The sequence below is a fragment of the Gossypium arboreum genome, chromosome 11 (genome assembly GCF_025698485.1).
Source record: "Gossypium arboreum isolate Shixiya-1 chromosome 11, ASM2569848v2, whole genome shotgun sequence".
Lineage (NCBI taxonomy): Eukaryota > Viridiplantae > Streptophyta > Magnoliopsida > Malvales > Malvaceae > Gossypium > Gossypium arboreum.
In genome coordinates this window covers 36,954,450-36,974,453 of record NC_069080.1, presented here as the reverse complement: position 1 = coordinate 36,974,453, position 20,004 = coordinate 36,954,450, and the positions used below count along the sequence as shown (strand labels likewise).

The 20,004-nt window shown below is 35.9% G+C and overlaps 2 non-coding genes across 2 annotated transcripts; both read right to left on the bottom strand.

Annotated features, from left to right (window-relative positions):
* Positions 1-653: 653 nt before the first annotated feature.
* LOC128284507 (small nucleolar RNA R71) lies at positions 654-760 on the bottom strand. The gene has a single exon (XR_008274932.1). It is a non-coding gene; the product is annotated as a small nucleolar RNA R71 (small nucleolar RNA).
* A 9,748-nt stretch (positions 761-10,508) lies between these two features.
* Positions 10,509-10,615, bottom strand: LOC128284943 (small nucleolar RNA R71). Its single transcript, XR_008275361.1, has one exon. It is a non-coding gene; the product is annotated as a small nucleolar RNA R71 (small nucleolar RNA).
* Between the last annotated feature and the right edge of the window lie 9,389 nt (positions 10,616-20,004).

The window sequence follows — 20,004 nt, the reverse complement described above, 5'->3', positions numbered from 1 at the left end:
CGGTGTCAAAATAACAAGTGAAATCTAGGTGGATTTTTCCTTAGGTATTGTCTTAATTCAATCATTTTTCCAAAAGTAATTCCCCAATTCTATTTTCTGCGAGTTCTTAGTTTAAATAATTAGTTAGTTAAAACAAACCTTCTTATTCTTAGGCTAGATAATAAAAAGACAGTCATTACTAGTACTTTTAGTTAAAACAAACCCCAAACCGAGGAGATGGCTGAAAACCAAGACAATCAGCTACCTCCTGTGATACCCGTTGAACTAGCAAATCAAAATCCTGCTCCTCGTACTATGTATGATTATGCTAAACCTACTTTAACAGAAACTGAGTCAAGTATAGTTAGACCTGCTGTAGTTGCAAATACGTTTGAACTGAAACCTAACACAATTCAAATGATACAACAATTTTTTAATTTGATGGTTTGCAGGATGAAGATCCCAACGCTCACTTGGCAAACATTTTGGAACTTTGCGATACATTTAAAATCAATGGCATTTCTGATGATGCCATACATCTTCGGTTGTTTCCCTTTTCGTTAAGGAATAAAGCTAAATAGTGGTTGAACTCGTTACCACGAGGGTCAATCACTACTTGGGAACAAATGACCAAAAAATTTCTATTAAAATATTTTTCGCCAGCTAAAACGGCCAAATTACGTAATAATATCTCTTCATTTGTGTAGATGGACTTAGAAACTCTTTACGATGTATGGGAGAGATACAAGGACTTGCTAAGAAGGTGCCCTCACCATGGGTTACCGCTTTGGCTACAGGTTCAAATATTCCATAATGGCCTGAATCCTTCGACTCGACACATGGTGACGCAGCTGCTGGTGGAACCATCAATAATAAAAAACCCTAAAATGCTTATGAGTTTATAGAGGAGATGTCACTGGAGAACTATCAGTGACAAGTCATGAGGACAAAGCCAACAAAAACAGTCGTTGTTTATAACGTCAATTCGGTCACTATACTCTCTAATCAGGTAGAACTCTTGAATAAGAAAATTGATGGTTTTCTTAGTTTTTCACAGGTTCACCCAGTAATGCAGTGTGAAGCAAGTGGAGGTGGATCGAGCAATTCAGAATACCCACCTTATGGCCACAACATGGAGAACGAGCAATTAAATAACATGGGTAACAATTCTCGATCCCAAAATAACCCATATAGTAACACTTATAATGCAGGTTGGAGGAACCATCCCAATTTCTCGTGGGGCGGTCAAGGAAATCAAAGACCACAACATCCTTTGAGTTTTCAACAACCACCATATCAACAGGAAAAGAAACCGAACCTTGAACAGATGCTGTCTAAATTTATCTCGATGTCAGAAACCCATTTCTAGAACACCGATACAATGCTTAAAAATTAACAAGCTTCGATCCAAGGGCTTGAAACTCAGATAGGCCAGCTGTCCAAACTAATTTCGGAAAGACCACTAGGAAGTTTAGCTAGTAACACCAAATCAAAAGAGCATGTAAAAGTAGTTACACTAAGGGGTGGGAAAGTGTTAGCGGAATCTGAAAAGAAGCTAACACAAGAAGCCGTGATGAGCGAAATGGGGGAAGAAAAACCCGAAAATAGTGACAAACCAGTGCTAGCAGAATATAAACCACTAGTTCTATACCCAGTAAAATTGAAAAAAGACCGCATTGATGCACAATTCGGTAAGTTTCATGAACTTTTTAAGCAATTACATATCAGCTTACCTTTTGTTGAGGCCATCTCGCAGATGCCTACATACATAAAATTTTTGAAGGAGCTTCTAACAAATAAAAGGAAGTTCGAGGACTTATCTACAGTAGAACTCAACGAGGAGGGCTCAGCCATACTCCAAAACAAATTTCCAACCAAACTAAAAGATCCAGGAAGTTTTACTATCCCTTGTTTAATTGGTAGTATGAATGTTGAGAAAGCACTAGCTGATTTAGGCGCTAGTATTAATTTGATGCCATATAAAATGTTCAAACAACTTGGTCCTAGGGAACCTAAACCCACTATGATGAATATTCAATTAGCTGATAGATCTGTTAAATATCCTAGGGGTATTATAGAAAACGTACTTGTGAAAATAGATAAATTCATATGTCCTATTGACATTGTTGTGCTTGACATGGACGAAAATGTAGAAGTGCCCTTAATTTTAGGGCGCCCATTTTTAGCCACTGCTAGGGCTATAATCGATGTGGGTGACGGTAAATTGGTACTTAGAGTAGGTGACAAGGAGATTATCTTTAAAATTTATGATGCTATGAGGTTTTCTAGGGAACAGGATGATTCATGTTATTTTATTGACTCTATTGATCATACTGCTCAAGGCTCTTTTCAGGAAATTATACAGAAGGACACAACGGAACTGTATCTAGTTCCAAAAGAGGAGACAAATGATGAACCTAATGAGCATTCTTCAAGACAAGTAGAATATGAGGGCATTAAGATAAACGATGAACTTAAGCAAAAACCCTCTATTGAATAGCCTTCCAAATTGGAACTTAAACAATTACCAAACCACTTGGAATACGCATTCCTTGGAAATAATTCTACATTACCAGTTATTATTGCTTCTAACTTGCAACCCAAGGAGAAGGAGGAATGAATCCAAGTATTAAAAGAACATAAAAAAGCCATAGCTTGGAAAATTTCTGACATTAAAGGAATCAACCCTTCTTTTTGCACCCACAAAATTTTGATGGAAGATGAATACAAACCATGTGTGCAAGCTTAAAGATGACTGAACCCCAACATGAAGGAAGTTATTAAAGCTGAGGTAATTAAATTTCTAGATGCTAGAATTATTTATCCTATTTCTGACAGTTCTTAGGTAAGTCGAGTGCAGGTTATCCCTAAGAAAAGAGGCATGATGGTTGTGACCAACGAGAAGAATGAATTAATCCCAACAAGGACAGTCACAGGATAGAGAGTTTGCATTAACTACAGGAAACTGAATGATGCCACCAGAAAAGATCACTTCCTCTTGCCATTCATTGACCAAATGTTGGAAAGATTATCCGGGCACATATACTACTGCTTTTTAGATGGGCTCTCTGGCTACTTCCAAATCCCAATAGCTTCTAAAGATCAAGAAAAAATGATATTCACATACCCATATGGTACGTTCGCTTATCGTAGAATGCCTTTTGGATTATGTAATGCTCCTGCCACTTTTCAGCGCTGTATGATAGCCATCTTTGACGAACTCGTGGAAGATATCATGGAAGTATTTATGGATGATTTCTCGGTATTCAGTAACTCTTTCTATCTCTGTCTTAAAATTTTAAAACAAGTTTTAATAAGATGTGAGGAAACAAACCTTATGCTTAACTAGGAGAAATGTCACTTCATGGTTCAAGAAGGTATTGTATTAGGGCATAAAATTTCTTGTAAAGGGATTGAAGTGGACAAATCTAAAATAGAAAAGATCAAAAAATTACCCCCTTCTAGTTCGGTTAAGGCTATTAGAAGCTGTTGAGGACATGCTAGTTTTTATAGAAGATTTATTAAGGATTTTTCTAAAATAGCTAAGCCTTTGACTAAATTGCTATAAAAAGATATACCTTTTAATTTCAATCAAGAGTGTTTAGAAGCATTTAACACTTTAAAGGGTAAATTAATTAATGCTCCAATCATAATTGCACCTAATTGGAACTTACCATTTAAATTAATGTGTGATGCGAGTGATTTTGTAGTAGGTTCAGTATTGGGACATCGAAGAGACAAGCATTTTCAACCTATCTATTATGCTAGCAAAACTTTGACAGCTGCACAAGAGGATTATACTACTACGGAAAAAGAATTGCTAGAAGTGGTTTTTGCATTTGATAAATTTCGATCATATCTCATATTGTCTAAAGTTGTTTTTTACACTAACCATTCCGCCCTTCGCTACCTTTTTACTAAAACTGATGCAAAACCTTGATTCATTCGATGGATTCTCCTATTGCAGGAATTTGACTTGGAAATTCAGGATAAGAAAGGAGCTGAAAATTTCACGGCTGATCATCTGTCCATGCTTGAGAACTCCAATACCAAAGAATTAGATGAAGTTGAAATAAATGATTCATTTCCTGAAGAACAATTTTTCGCTATATCTGACTCTGAGATACCTTGGTTTGTAGACGTCACAAATTTTTTAGTTGCTAAATTATCCCAAAAGGGTTAACACACCAGCAAAAGAAGTGATTCTTTAATGATGTGAAAAACTACTTTTGGGACCACCAGCAGATGATCAGATCAAGTCATTAGAAGATGCGTTACAAGATTAGAAACATAAAAAAAATTGGAACATTGCCACTCAAGGCCAATTAGAGGACACTATAGTGAACTAAGACCGCATATAAAATACTTCAATCAGGTTTTTATCGGCTCTTATTATTCAAAGACACTAACAGGTACGTTACTTTATGTGACAAATGCCAACGGACAGGTAACATATCTAAACGTGATGAAATACCTCAAAACTATATACTTTCATGTGAAATATTTGACGTTTAGGGTATCGGTTTCATGGTCCCATTCCCCAGTTCATTTGGGAATAAATACATCTTAGTAGTAGTTAATTATATGTCCAAATGGATGGAAGCCCAAGTTCTACCTACTAATGATGCTAGAGTGATAGTACGTTTCCTTAAGAAACTCTTCTCGAGATTCGGAACACCTAGAGCAATTATCAGTGACGGGGACACTCATTTTTGTAATACCCAATTTGAAAAAACTCTTAAGAAATACGGAGTTCATCATAGAATAGCCACCCCATACGATCCTCAAACTAATGGACAAGTTGAAGTGGCAAACTGAGAAATCAAATGGATGCTTGAAAAAATAGTAGAATCAAACAGAAAAGATTGGGCAATGAAAGTAGATGATACCTTATAGGCTTACAGAACTGCTTTTAAGACCCAATAGGGGCATCACCTTACAGACTTGTTTATGGAAAAAGTTGTTATCTACCATTCGAACTAGAGCATAAAACTTTTTGGGCTTTTAAATTTCTAAACCTTGATCCCGAACTTGTAGGAAAAAATAGGTTGATGCAGCAGAACGAACTTGATGAGTGGCGAGCCAATGTATACGAAAACTCACGCCTGTACAAGGAAGCAACAAAACGGCGCCATGACAATCGTTTAAAGTAATGAAAACAATTTGAATTTGGAGATCTTGCCCTACTATACAACTCAAGACTCAAATTGTTTCTTGGGAAACTTAAATCACATTGGTCAGGACCTTTCGTAATTCAATCCGTTCTTCCATATAGCACAATAGAGGTAAGTCACCCATCACACGGTACTTTCAAAGTAAATGGGCATCGTCTCAAACTTTATAATGGTGAGAATTTTAAAAACGATGGAGAGGAGCTACGACTCCATAAACCGCCCTGAATAAACCAAGAAGGTAACAGTCGAGCTTAGACTATAAACAAGCGTTTCTCGAGAGGCAACCCGAGTACCAACAGTTTTAAATTATTTAAATTTCAATTTTTAAACATCTAGGTCACTAACAGAGTCTTTGAGCATAGGTTCCCAACTTCACACGGCCGAGCGATACAGTCGTGTGAAAATAGGGTAAAAGTTATCGTTCCCAACACAGGATGCGATAAGTGGTCACGGGCGTGCGACCTGGCCGTGGTCAAATATGCCAAATGAACACGGGCGTCCAACACGCCCGTGTCTAGCACCCGTGGACAACACTGTCAAAATAGCACCGGCGTGCACAGAGCTACACGACTATGGGAGAAGCGAACCACATCACACACGGTCGTGTGACATGATCATGTAGCCACACGGCCTAGACACACGGGGGTGCCCAAAGGCCGTGTGATGACATCTTACTTCGCGACAAACACGAGAGGGACACGATCCACTCGGGCGTGTGAACCGGCTGTGCCACTTGAAAAATTAGATTAGCTATCTTATTTTATTTTTCTTTTATTCATTTTTGAAAATTCTTTTGTTTTTAAACATGGCTTATCTTTATGATTACTATCAAATTAGTTCCCGAATTTTCCTTTTATCCTTCAAAATCATGTTTGTTCTCCAGCTTTATTTCCAATAAAATCGCTCTTTCTAATCCAAGGATTTCATTCATTTTTAACTCTGGAAGTTTCACTTTTCTCCCTATCTTATGAACTTACACTTACATTTGTCAAAATATCTATCTTTGTACATTGAGGACAATGTACATATTAAGTGTGGGGGGGTATTCATTTCACTATCAGAAAAATCCCTGAATGATTGCCTTGTTCTCTTGAAAAGCTTTCATATCATGTTTAGGATAAATTTTGATTGATTCATGACTTTTATTAATATATCTTGAATTAAAACATAGGCAATTATGCATTTATTGTTTAAACTTTATGACATTAGGGAATCAAGCATGATAAGTTGATTTTTTTTTAAGAATTTCACATTTTAGGTTGTTTCCCCAAAGTTTAGATCTTACTTTGAGTTGAAATTCACAAGTTTTAAACATCAAAAAGCCATAATTCTTGTGAAATTTTTGAGCCTTTTGAACATCTATTAATTCTTTCATGCTCACTTTTATTATTGCTTTGAGTGCGTCAGTATTGAACTATTATTCTAGAACTTGCTTGATTATGCATTCAAGACCACACCATTTGATTTGATATGTCAAAATGATTAAGGCACTTAGGATTAACCCCTAGTAAACCCTCTTGAGCCTAACAAGCCATTTCTTGTATTACCCTTAATATTCACCTTTAACCCATTATTGTTGAAATCCCCCAAATTAAATTTGATCCCTATTTTTGTCGATATTTGAATTGAAATAGTTGCTCAGTTATGTCTTCTTCTTAATAGTTAGTCTATGTTATTTGGCTTGTTCTTAAAAAAAATGTATGTATACTTATTAGTAGTAATGATCTTTTGAGCCAAAGAAGTTAAATTTCATATTCTGAGAAGAAGCTCTGTTGTACGCAAGTGATGATTAAATCTTTTTTTAGTTAAGTGATTTTTCAATTCAATCTCGATTCTAACTTTTGTTTTAGCTTGTAACCGTACCCCCTAACCAAAGCCACGTTACAACCCTCTAAAGACCTTTTGATTGATGTATCATCTCAATTTATAGTGGTAGAGATTTGATTTTCATGCAAGCCTATGGTAATGACTTTTCATCATTGACTATTGAGTGCTTCATTTATTGTCCTTAAACACCTCGAGTGATTTGAGTGAATCTTTAGTGAGAATGTGAAACTCTGTGACATTCTGAATCAGAGGTAATTACTTAGACTAGGGGAAACACCTATATTTTCATGATAAAGTGCTCAACTTAGAATGTTTGAAACTTTGATGTTCTTTCAGTTGAATTTTCAATGTATGATTCCCTATGGATTATTTTGAGATATTATCGATGGAAATTATAAGTTGAGAAGAATTTATTTTGATTATGAGTTGAGAATTTTGCTTGAGGACAAGCAAATGCTTAAGTGTGGGGGTATTTGATAAACCGTAATTTATACATATTTTTACCCTATGCTTAACACATTTTATGGATGATTTCTCCTTAGAATTGGTGAATTCAATGCTCCTAATGCCTTAATTTTATGTTGTATACTTAGGTGAGCATAGGAGAAAGAAAAGAACGAGAAACAGGCCAAATATGGAGAAAATGGACCAGTGTACGAAATCAACACTGCCTGGACTTCCTCACACGGGCAGACCACACGGCCGTGTCAATTTGGCAGAATCAAAGCACGACTCACATGGGTAGAACACACACCCGTACAATTCTAACAGGTTCGAGCACGGCTTGAAGTAATCACACACGGGCGTGTCACATGAGCGTGTCTTTATCGAGCCCAATTTGAGTCCAATTCAGAAAAGACTAATTTGGAGGGTTTTTAGGCATTCTAAAGCCTACAAATACACTCTAGACGAGGAAGAAAAAGAGACACAGAGAGAAGAAGGCAGGGAACTACTCAAGGGAAGCCGATTGATCTATCTCAGAAGCCGGATTCACCATCAAGACTGAAGATCTCCCCTCAATTTCCCTTCAGGAATTTTGGGTTTTCTTTATGTTTTGTATTCAGTATTCTTCTGAGATGTTTTCCTTTTTAGTTATGAACTAAATCCCCTAAATACCTAATGGGAATGAAACCTAAGACGAATCTTGTTATTATTTTCTGAATTGTATGATAAATATTAACTTGTTCTTAATTATGTATTCTTAATTCTTGTTTTGATATCCTAGGATACTGATTCAAGATAAGCTCTTATTCAGATGAGGAATAGACCCTATCTAAGAGTACATATGTCATAATTAAGCGGAGTTGATTGCGTGCCTAAAGATAGGGTGACAAGATTTTACCGAATTAGGGTGAAACCTAATAAGGGGATCCATAGATCGAGTTAATGCAACCCTAGGATGTTAATTAGAGAAAAGTCTCAATTATTCAATCTAGGGATTAGACGTTATTAGTCTTGAATAAGGATAATTGATAAACCGTAATTTATACATATTTTTACCCCTTACTTAACGCATTTTATGGATGATTTCCTATTAGAATTTGTGAATTCGATACTCCTAATGCTTTAATTTCATGTTTTATAGTTAGGAGAGCATAGGACAGAGAAAGGATCAAGAAACGGGCCAAAATCAGAGAAATTGAGCCAAAGTACGAAATCAACACAGCCTGGACCTCCTCACATGGGCAGACCACATGGCCGTGTCAATTTGGCAGGCTCTAGCATGGCCTGAAGTAATCGCACATGGGCGTGTTACACGAGCGTGTCCCTGTCGAGCCCAAGTTGAGTCTTATTTAGAAAAGGCTAATTTTGAGGGCTCTTAGGCATTCCAAAAATTATAAATACACCTTAGAATAGGAAGAAAAGGGGGGCACAGGATAGGGAGTAAAGAATTACTCCAAGAAAGCCGATTGATCCATCTCAGATGTCGGATTCACCATCAAGACTGAAGATCTCTCTTCAATTTCCCTTTCAGGAGTTTTGGGTTTTTTTTTATGTTTTGTATTCTTTATTATTCTGAGATGTTTTCTTATTTAGTTATGAACTAAAACCCCTAAATACCTAAGGGGAATGAAACCTAAGACGAATTATGTTCTTATTTTCTGAATTGTATGATAAATTTTTAACTTGTTTTTAATTATGTGTTCTTAATTCTAGTTTTGATATCCCAGGATACTAATTCAAGATAAGCTCTTATTCAGAGGAGGAATAGACCCTGTCTAAGAGTACATTTGTCATAATTAAGCGGATTTGATTGCCATCTAGACATGGGGTGACAAGATTTTGCCGGATTAGGGTGAAACCTAATAAGGGGATCCATAGATCGAGTTAATGCAACCCTAGGGTGTTAATCAGAGAAAGGTCTCAATTATTCAATCTAGGGATTAGACATTATTAGTCTTGAATAGGGATAATAACATAACTTAGGGATCTCTACGGAACAAGTTAAATGAATAAATCGTTTGATTCGGAGCCAGAATAACAAGTACAATCTAGGTGGATTTTTCCTTAGGTATTGTCTTAATTCAATCGATTTTTCCAAAAGCAATTCCCCAATTCCATTCTCTGTGAATTCTTAGTTTAGATAATTAGTTAGTTAAAACAAAAACCTCTTTATTATTGGGCTATATAATAAAAAGACAGTCATTACTAGTACTTTTAGCTCCCTCGGGATCGACAATCCGGTCTTGCTAAAACTATACTACTGTTTGAGAGGTACACTTGCCTACATCGTGATAATAGTTAGTTTCAAGAATGATTAATTATAAATATTTAAAACCTATCACAAAATCACGCGATCAAGTTTTTGGCGCCGTTGCCGGGGAACTAAAATATTAGGAACGCTCAATTTTTATTACTTTAGCCATTTATTTTTCTTGCAATCTAATTTTATTTTTAATTTTATTCTAATTTACTAATTTTCTTTTTCTTTCTTCTGGCAGGTTTTTATAGTTTATCACTAGAAGAAACCCGTCAGGACCACTACTTTTTGACGAAGAAATCGATCGCACAGTTCGCAGAAACCAAAGAGAAATAAGGCGAAGCCTAATATACACAGAGAACGAGAAAGACGATGATGCTCAACCCCCAACCGAAAAGATCACTGAAAACCAAGACAATTAGCTACCTCCTGCAATTGTAGTTAATCAAAATCCTGCTCCACGCACTATGTATGATTATGCTAAACCTTCTTTAATAGGAACTAAATCAAGCATAGTTAGACCTGCTGTAGCTACAAATTCTTTTGAACTGAAACCTAACACAATTCAAATGATACAAAAGTTTGTTCAGTTTGATGGTTTGCAGGATGAAGATCCCAACGCTCACTTAGCAAACTTTTTGGAACTATGCGATACATTTAAAATTAATGGCGTTTTTGACGATGCCATTCGTCTTCAGTTATTCCCTTTCTTATTGAGGATAAAAGCTAAACAGTGGTTGAACTCGTTACCACGAGGGTCAATTATTACTTGGGAACAAATGACAAAAAAAATTTTACTAAAATATTTCTCGCCGGCTAAAATGGCCAAATTACGTAATGATATCTCTTCGTTTGTACAGATGGACTGGGAAACTCTTTACGATGCATGGGAGAGATACAGGGACTTACTGAGAAGGTGCCCTCACCATGGGTTACCGCTTTGCTTCAGGTTCAAACGTCCCATAATGGCCTGAATCCTTCGACTCGGCAAATGGTTGACGCAGCTGCTGACGGAACCATCAATAATAAAACACCTGAAGATGCTTATGAGTTTATAAAGGAGATGTCACTGAATAATTATCAGTGACAAGTCATGAGGACAAAACCAACTAAAATAGCAGGTGTTTATAATGTCGATTCGATTACTATGCTATCAAACCAGGTAGAACTTCTAAATAAAAAGATTGATGGTTTTCTTAGTTCTTTATAGGCTCACCCAGTAATGCAGTGCAAAGCAAGTGGAGGTGGAACAAGCCATTCGGAATACCAACCTTATGGCCACAACATTGATAACGAGCAATTAAATTACATGGGCAATAATCCTCGACCTCAAAATAATCCATATAGTAACACTTACAATGCAGGTTGGAGGAACCACCTCAATTTCTCGTGGGGCAGTCAAGGAAATCAAAGACCACAACTACCTCCAGGCTACCAACAACCACCCTACCAACAGGAAAAGAAACTGAACCTTAAAGAGATGCTCACAAATTTTATCTTGGTGTCAGAAACTCATTTCCAGAACACCGAGACAGCATTTAAAAATCAACAAGCGTCGATCTAAGGGCTCTAACTTAGATAGGCCAGCTTTCCAAACTAATCTCTGAATGACCACAAGGGAGCTTGCCAAGTAATACTGAACCTAACCCAAGGGAACAGTTCAATGCAATTAATGTTCAAGATGAAGAAGGATTTGTTGAGCCTGAGCCTGAACCGAGGCAAGAAACTGTGGTAAGCAAAGGTCAAGGTGAGGTAGATCACAATAAAAACAAATTGGTGAATGTCGAATATAAACCTCGTGTGCCATACCCCAACGCGACAAGGAGAGACCGCTCAGATGAACAATTTGGTAAATTCCTTAAACTCTTAAAAAAATTACATATTAACTTACCGTTTATTGAAGTTCTATCACAGATGCCAAACGGAATGAAATTTTTAAAGGAGCTTTTAGCAAATAAGTGAAAGATGGATGAGGCATCACATGTGGAGCTAAACGTAGTTTGCTCAGCTATTCTCCAGAACAAACTACCCAACAAACTTAAAGATCCAAGGAGTTTTACAATTCCTTGCTTAATTGGTAGTTTAGATGTTAATAATACATTAGCTTATTTAGGGACTAGTATTAACGTCATGCCTTACAAAATGTTCACAAAATTAGGCCTCGAGAAACCCAAATAAACTAGGATGAGCACTCAATTAGCAAATAAAACTATAAGATTTCCTAGGGGTATTATTGAAAATGTGCTAGTTAAAATCTATAAATTTATATTTCTCGTTGACTTCATTGTTCTAGACATAGAGAAGGATAGCAACACTCTGTTGATTCTAGGATAGCCCTTTTTAGCAACTGCTATACCAATTATTGATGTTGGCATAGGTGAACTGACACTCCGTGTGGGAGACGAAACAATCATCCTTCAAGCTCGCAATTCTGGCAACACAATGGAAATTGAAGGTGATCGTCTAAACCATTCTACTAAAATTAATAATATGGTGCAACCTACTTTGTAGGAAATGAGTCTGAAGGAAGCACATGAGTCATTCTCAAGCAATAGTAGAGGACCCAATCATGAAGATCGAAAGCTACAAATCGAGGAGCTAGATGAATGGTGGACGCATAAACCGAGAACACCTGACAAACCGAATCTACGACAGAACAAGCTCAATCCCTTTCCAAATCAACTTAAGGTTGGAGATAGAGTCTTATTAGATGCCACAGAACCCCACATTGTCACTACCACATCGAATGAAGAAATCCCTCTTACGGTACTCAGTATTTTTCTATACGATACGGTCAAGGTGAGTCATCCCATGTTTGGCACTTTTAAGGTAAACAACACCAGTTTAAAACCTTATTTTGATGAGATTATAGTAGGAACACGGGCGTACTAAATGCCAGATGCGCCCAAATTCAAAATTCGCAAATCACACTGGCTGAAATTAGCGAACACGGGCGTGTTACCTGGCCGTGTGCCCAAAAATCTATAAATACCCTGCACTATTCATTGTCTTCCCCACTCAAAAACCCTAACCCTAGCCGCTGCAATTCCACAGGGCCTCCTTGCCACGCCCGTGCGCCGCCTCCAACTCTATTTTTAACACCCATTCTCCTCTTTCTAGCATTTGTTCACTCTTTTCTTGTTTATTCTTACTAATTTCTAGGGCTATTTATCATAATAATATGAAATTTTTCATGTTCCTTTCTTATTTTTATCATACAAATGTTATATCTAGAATAGTTATTATCTTTCTCATGTTAAAATTCTTACTCATTATATGATTTCTCTACTTTATTTGATTAGTTAGAAGTAAATATTCATGATCAGAACAATATATATTCTCATGCCTTTAGTGTTAACATTTTTCATCCGTCACACATATTGCATTCCATGAAATTCGTTGACATTTTTTATGCCATACAAATGATTGCTTTGATTAACTTGTTGGTCTTAGTAGTTGCTAAAATTATGATTGTTATTTACAAATTATCTTCATTTTACTTTGATCATTCCTCCTCTAGGATGTATTTATAGGCTTTAGAATACCTAAAAACCCTCAAAATTGGCCATTTTCGTATTGGATTAAACTTGGGCTAAGCAGGAACACGCCTGTGTGACACACCTGTATGCGGTTGCTTAAGGCCATGGTCAAGCCTGTAAAATAGGCACGGGCGTGTGGTCCACCCGTGTAAGTTGTGCTTCGATTTTGCGAAATTGACATGGCCGTGTGGTTTGCCCGTGTGAGGAGGTCCAAGCCGTGTTGATTTTATACATTGGTCTATTTTCTCCGTTTCACTCTCCTATGCTCACCTAAGTATAAAACATGAAATTAAGGCACTAAGAGCATCGAATTCACCAAATTTAAGGAAAAATCATCCATAAAATGTGTTAAGCATGGGATAAAAATATGTATGAATTACGGTTTATCAAATACCCCCACACTTAAACATTTGTTTGTCCTCAAGCAAAATCCTCAACTTATAATCAAAATAAATCCTTCTCAACTTATAATTTCTATCGATAATATCTCAAAATAATCCATAGGTAATCATACATTGAAAATTCAACTAAAAGAACATCAAAGTTTCAAACATTCCAAGTTGAGCATTTTATCATGAAAACATAGGTGTCTCCCCTCATTTAAGTAATTATCTTTTATTAAAATATCACAGAGTTTCACATCCTCACTAAAGATTCACTCAAATCACTTGGGGTGTTTAAGGACAATAAATGAAGCACTCAATAGTCAATAATGAAGAGTTATTACCATAGGCTTGCATGAAAATCAAATCTCCACCACTATAAATTGAGATGAAACATCAATCAAAAGGTCTTTAGAGAGTTGTAACGTCGCTTTGGTTAGAAAGTGTGGTCACAAACTGAAAGAAAGGGTTAGAATCGAGATTGAATTGAAAAATTGCCTAACTAGAAAAAAGACTAGTCATCAATTGCATACAACAGAGCTTTTTCTCAGAATATGAAATTTAACTTATTTAGCTCAGAAGATCACTACTACTAATATGTATACATGTATTTTTTTTAGAACAAGTCAAATTACAAATTAGAATAAAACATAGCTAAGCAATTCTTCCAACTCAAATCTCGACAAAAATAGGGATCAAATTAATTTAGGGGATTTTAACAATAATGAGTTATGGGTTAATATCGAGGGTAAATCAATGAATGGGTTGTTAGGCTCAATGTGGTTCACTAAGGGTTAATTGTGAAGGTAGGCATTTATGGAGTGAGTGGGTTAAACCTAAGTGCCTTTATCATTTTGACATATCAAATCAAATGGTAAGGTCTTGACATGCATAATCAAGCAAGTTCTAGAATAACAATTCAATACTGACACACTCATAATGAAAGTGAGCATAAAAGAAATAATAGTTGTGACACCCCTAATTTGACCCTAGTCGAAAAGTGGTTTCTGGACCACAAAATCAAGTCATAAAAATAATTAACCGTCATAGTTGATGCTTATTATATGTATATATGCATGTGTAAAAATTTCATGTTTGAATTTTGTTAATTGTAAGTGAATTTTATTAATTAGGACTTATGTGAGAAAATTTAGAAATGTGCTAGGCAAATGTAAAGTGGCCTATTAATGCATGTTATAGAAGTGAGGGGTTTGCATGTCAAATTGCCCAAAAATTGAACTAGTGGCCGGCCATGCTATGGGACATAGCATATTTTAAGCATGGTGTGCTAATGTTCATGTTGGAAAGAATAAAATAATGAGTTAGTAATAAAATAAGGGGATGAAGGGTGAAGGAAAGAAAAAAAAAGGGTATCACCTTGTTCTTCTTAGTAGTACAAGAAGAAGAAGAAAGAGGAGGGGCATTCGGCCTTTGGAATGAAGAGAAGGTTAGAAAATTTCGTTAATCTTTCTTTTGAAATCTTAGTTTGTTCAGGTTAATCATCATGTTTTTCTTACCTAGCCATACTAAAATTTTGAATTTAGAGTGTTGGATGGAACTTTCGGTTATAGTATGTGTGAGAAGAACTTGATTTTTTCTTACCTTTAAGTTTTGATGGATAAAGAAACAAAAAGATTGTTGATGGAAGAAATTAATGTGTTAAGTGATTATATGAAACTTATTCATGTTTAGATGTGTTATATGCATTGAAAATGGTTGATGATTTTGGATGTGATTAGATTGAATCGGCCATGGTATATCCATAAGTATGATTTATGCTTGTTATGTTACTCATGGGTAAAATGATTCGGCTATGGTTCATGTAAAAATAAAATATACATGATTTGGTATTAAATGATATTAGGTTATATTCGAACATAGAAAGAGTTTATTTTGGTATGCTTATTACATGGTAGGTAAGATTTGTGTTTTGGATATATGTTTATATTTGGTTAATGTTTTGTTCTTGTGAAGTATAAATTTGTAACATGAATTGAGTTGGAAGTTGTTATAATGTACTTGTGCATTCTAGTATATGATGAAAATATATGAGGTGGTTATAATCAACTTTGTGATTCGGCTCTTGCATATATATATATATATATATATATTTTGCACATGATGTATTGGTATGACATATATATTATCTCAAGGTATATATTTATATATAATGGTGTTTCAGTTATGGAGTAAACGATGGATGCGTATTGAGTTATAATATGTAATGCATAAGTTAGTAAAATGTATGCCATTTATATGTGGTATTAAGTATATAATTGGCCTCAACATAGACTTGCATATTCGCCACATGAGATGGATTGGTGTTGCATGTATTCGGTTAGAGGCAAGCATATTGATGCTTTTATCTTGGCTTAGATAATCGGCTAAAAGAGAGCGTGGGCTAATATGTTGAGTTTGATTCATGATTTCATACATATGTGACTCTAATGTCTAATGTATATATGGGTTAAGTACCTTGAGTTTCTCTTCTTGATGTTCAAGAGATTAAATCAATTTATTTGTTAAATTAAGCTTAAGAGCAAAGAGGATCAAAGTCGGATAGGGGAAAAGAGAAAGTAAACGAATAGCCGTGGACATCTAATCGTCGACCACTTCCGAGGTAAGTTTTAAGTGATTAAACGTTGAGTAAATTCAATCATAATAGGACATAATGAGTTGATTTAATAAGATATGATGTGGCCATGATATGTCTTAAACTCAAATGGTAAGTTCATAAGTGTTTGGACTTGGAAATTTAAGAGCAAATTGTAATAATTTGCTTTGGACAGCAGCAGTAACGTGCTTTTAGAAAATCATTATAAATTGTTGGTGTGGAACTATAGGCTGAATAAAATATGTAATCAAAGCTTAGTTAGTCTAGTTTCTTATAAAAGAGACCATGGAAGCAAAGAAATTTCCTAGAAAGAGATATTTAAAGTTGTGTGGGACAAAGGTCGAATGACTCAAAATCCTGTTCTGATTTTGGAAAATCATTATAAATTGTAAAAAATGGTTATAAGATAATATTTATATGATTAGACTCCTTAATGAGTCTAGTTTCAAATGAAATCAAATAGAACACATTATGAATTCTGTACAATGAAAAATTTGATTCGTAGTGAAGAGTGGTCAGAATAGTCAAACAGTGAAACAGGGGAAACTTTAAGAAAAATCTGGTATTGATTGGCCAAACTAAAATTCCGAAAATTTTATGGATGAAAGATATACGAGTCTATATTCAGGGAAAATTTACGACAAGTGATTTGGAGTTTTGTAGCTCCAGTTATAAATAATTTAGTGACTATTGCTCAGGAAAAACAGCTCGTAGTGAATATGTGATTTTGTTGTAAACATGGATAAAACTTGTTTTAGTTGCTCATAAACTATTGATTAAACCCATACATGAATTCTAAATCGTGATATTGTAAAACGATATATGAGTGTTAGACAGGTCTTTGATATTAAAATTTGTGAAATTTTAAGTTTATGAGTATTCGATTATGAAATGATAGTATGGCGTGAAATTGAATTATTCACTGGAAAATGATTGATGTAGATTCGGCCAAGACAAAGTGTATACATGATAGTATATGTGGTATGTGAAGTATATTTGGATAATTGTGATGTGAATACATGAAAATTTATATTTTGATTTAGGATTTTATGTGATGAATGTGAATGTGTATATATGAGATAAGGTAGAATGGCCAATGTGATGAATGTGAACATGCATATATGTGATAAGGCCGAATGGCCAATGTGATGAATGTGAGCATGCATATGTGTGATAAGGCCGAATGGCCAATGTGGTGAATATGAGATATGTATATGTGGTAAAGCCGAATGGCTAATGTGAAATATGTATGAGGTATGTATATGTGGTAAAGCCGAATGGCTAATGTGAAATTTGTATGAGATATGTATATGTGGTAAAGCCGAATGGCTAATGTGAGATATGTATGAGATATGCATATGTGGTAAAGCTGAATGGTCAATGTGAAATATATATATGAGATATGTATATGTGGTAAAGCCGAATAGCTAGTGTGAAATATGTAGGCGATGTGCGTATATTGTGGCCGAACGACCAATGTGAAAGGTGTGTATTATTAGATATTTGATGAGGCAAATGAATTACAAATATGACAGTCGATGTGAATGTTGTAACATGTGATTAAATGTACATGAAACTTGGAAATATATTCCGGGTAAGACCCGATGACTACGTGTGGAGATTATGTCCGGGTAAGACTCGATGACTACGTGTGGAGATTTTGTCCCGGTAAGACCCGATGACTACGTGTGGAGATTTTGTCCGGGTAAGACCCGATAACTTCGTGTGGAGACTTCGCCTGAGCTCACTTTTATGTGAAAGTTTAACTGCCTATTGTATATGATGAGTTGTGCATGTTCGGTAAAGGGATGGTATGCCCGAAGGAAGAGTGAAATAAAATATACGAACAACTATGTTATAATTTGATTGTTATCTGTTGACACTGCTTAAAACTTACTAAGCATTGTAATGCTTACTCCGTTTACTCTGTTTCCTCTGCTTTATAGATCTCATTCTTGAAGCTACTGAGCTCGGGGATCGTCAACAACTAGTCACACTATCACCGCCCACCGCTTGTTATTGTTATGTTTAGAATTATTTTATGGCATGTATAGAATAGACTAGTGGCGGAAGAATAATTTTGGTTAATGTATATAAGCCATGCGAAGATGGCATCTTTTGAATGTTTGCTTAGTGAAGTTTAAATTTTACCTCTGGTTGTGCTTAGTACTTATTTAAATGAACAATCTTTATTTCAAGAAAAAGTTCAAAATTTTACTGTTCTGACATGAGTTACAAGTCCGGTAATGCCCCTTACCTATTCTGGCGGCGGTTACGGGATAGGGGTGTTACAATAGTTGCACTAAAGGCTCAAGATCTCACAAAAATTATGGCTTTTTAATGTTTAAACTTGTGAATTCCAACTCAAGATAATACCTAAACTTAGGGAAACAACCTAAAAGTATTTAATTCTTCAAAAATCAATTTATCATGCTTGATTCCCTAATGTCTTAAAGTTTAAACAATCAATGCATAAATGCCTATGTTTTAATTTAAGATATATCAATAAAAGTCATAAATCAATCAAAATTTATCCTAAACATGATATGAGAGCTTTTCAAAAGAACAAGGCAATCATTCAAGGATTTTTTTGATAGTGAAAATGAATACCCCCCCACACTTAAGATGTACATTGCCCTCAATATACAAAGATAGATATATAGAAAAAAATAAAAATATAAGATAGGGAGAGAAGTGAGACTTCCTGAGTGATGAATGAATTTCCTTGAACTGGATTTTTAGAGAATAATCGGTGTGAGGGTGGAGGATGATACTCCGGTGGTGGTAGAGTTTCATTAGTCCATAAGTCCTGCACCAAAAGAATATTATATCTGGTGGTAGCTATGGTCGTGGTCGAGCAGGACATGGCAATCGTGGAAAACCTTTTCCAGCGGAGTTTCAAGTTCCTGAGTAATAGTGAGCTTTGGAGCTCTTTATAACTGTGATAGAATCAAGAACTCTTTTAGGAAATATATAAGGAAGAGTAAGTACTCAATATGAATTAGCCGAAATTAAAAATTGTAAAATAATAATTATAAGTCTTAATAAAAATAAGGTGAAAGAAAAATAAAAAGTAGTCTTAAAATAAAATAAAAGTAAAAACATAAAATAATAAATAAAAGTTTTTAAACCTCTTCATCGCTAGATGGTTCGCGAGGTGGGGGTGGTGATGAGATGTGGAGGTGCTAGCAAATCTGCTGTAGAGTAGCATCAATGTTATCGAAGCACTGAAAACACTGTTGCTCGAACCGAGTAAGGTGCTCAGATATGTCAGCGTATGAAGCTGCCGCATAAACTAGACAAGAAGAAGGTGGTGGCTGAGACGATGGGTCCTCCTGACGTGGAGGGACATCATCAGTAATGTCCTTGGGGGCCTCCTCCTCGGTGAATTGGGCGAGACGGTACTGAGGAGGGAAGGTGCCAGGTTGTTTCTCGATCATCCTTATACTTAGCATGCTCGAGATACCCTGCGGGGACATCTGGCCCATGAGAGTGAGGGAGGATGATTGGGCTGCTGTGTTGAATAGGCTGAAGTGCTGAGCCAACTGCATCACATAGGGCCCAATGGAGATGACCCCCTTCCTATGCCACTCCGTCTGATGTTGACTGGTGAGGGACATGAAATAAGCAAGGTCTATGACGTGCCCGTGTAACATACACCATAGAAAGTAGGCATCGTGAGTGTTAACGACGCCAGTGCTCTCTCGCCTTCCTGTTAACATGTGAGCCAAAATGGCGTGTAAATACCTCAGAGATGGGGGGAGAGTCGATGCCTTGGAGCGGCTAG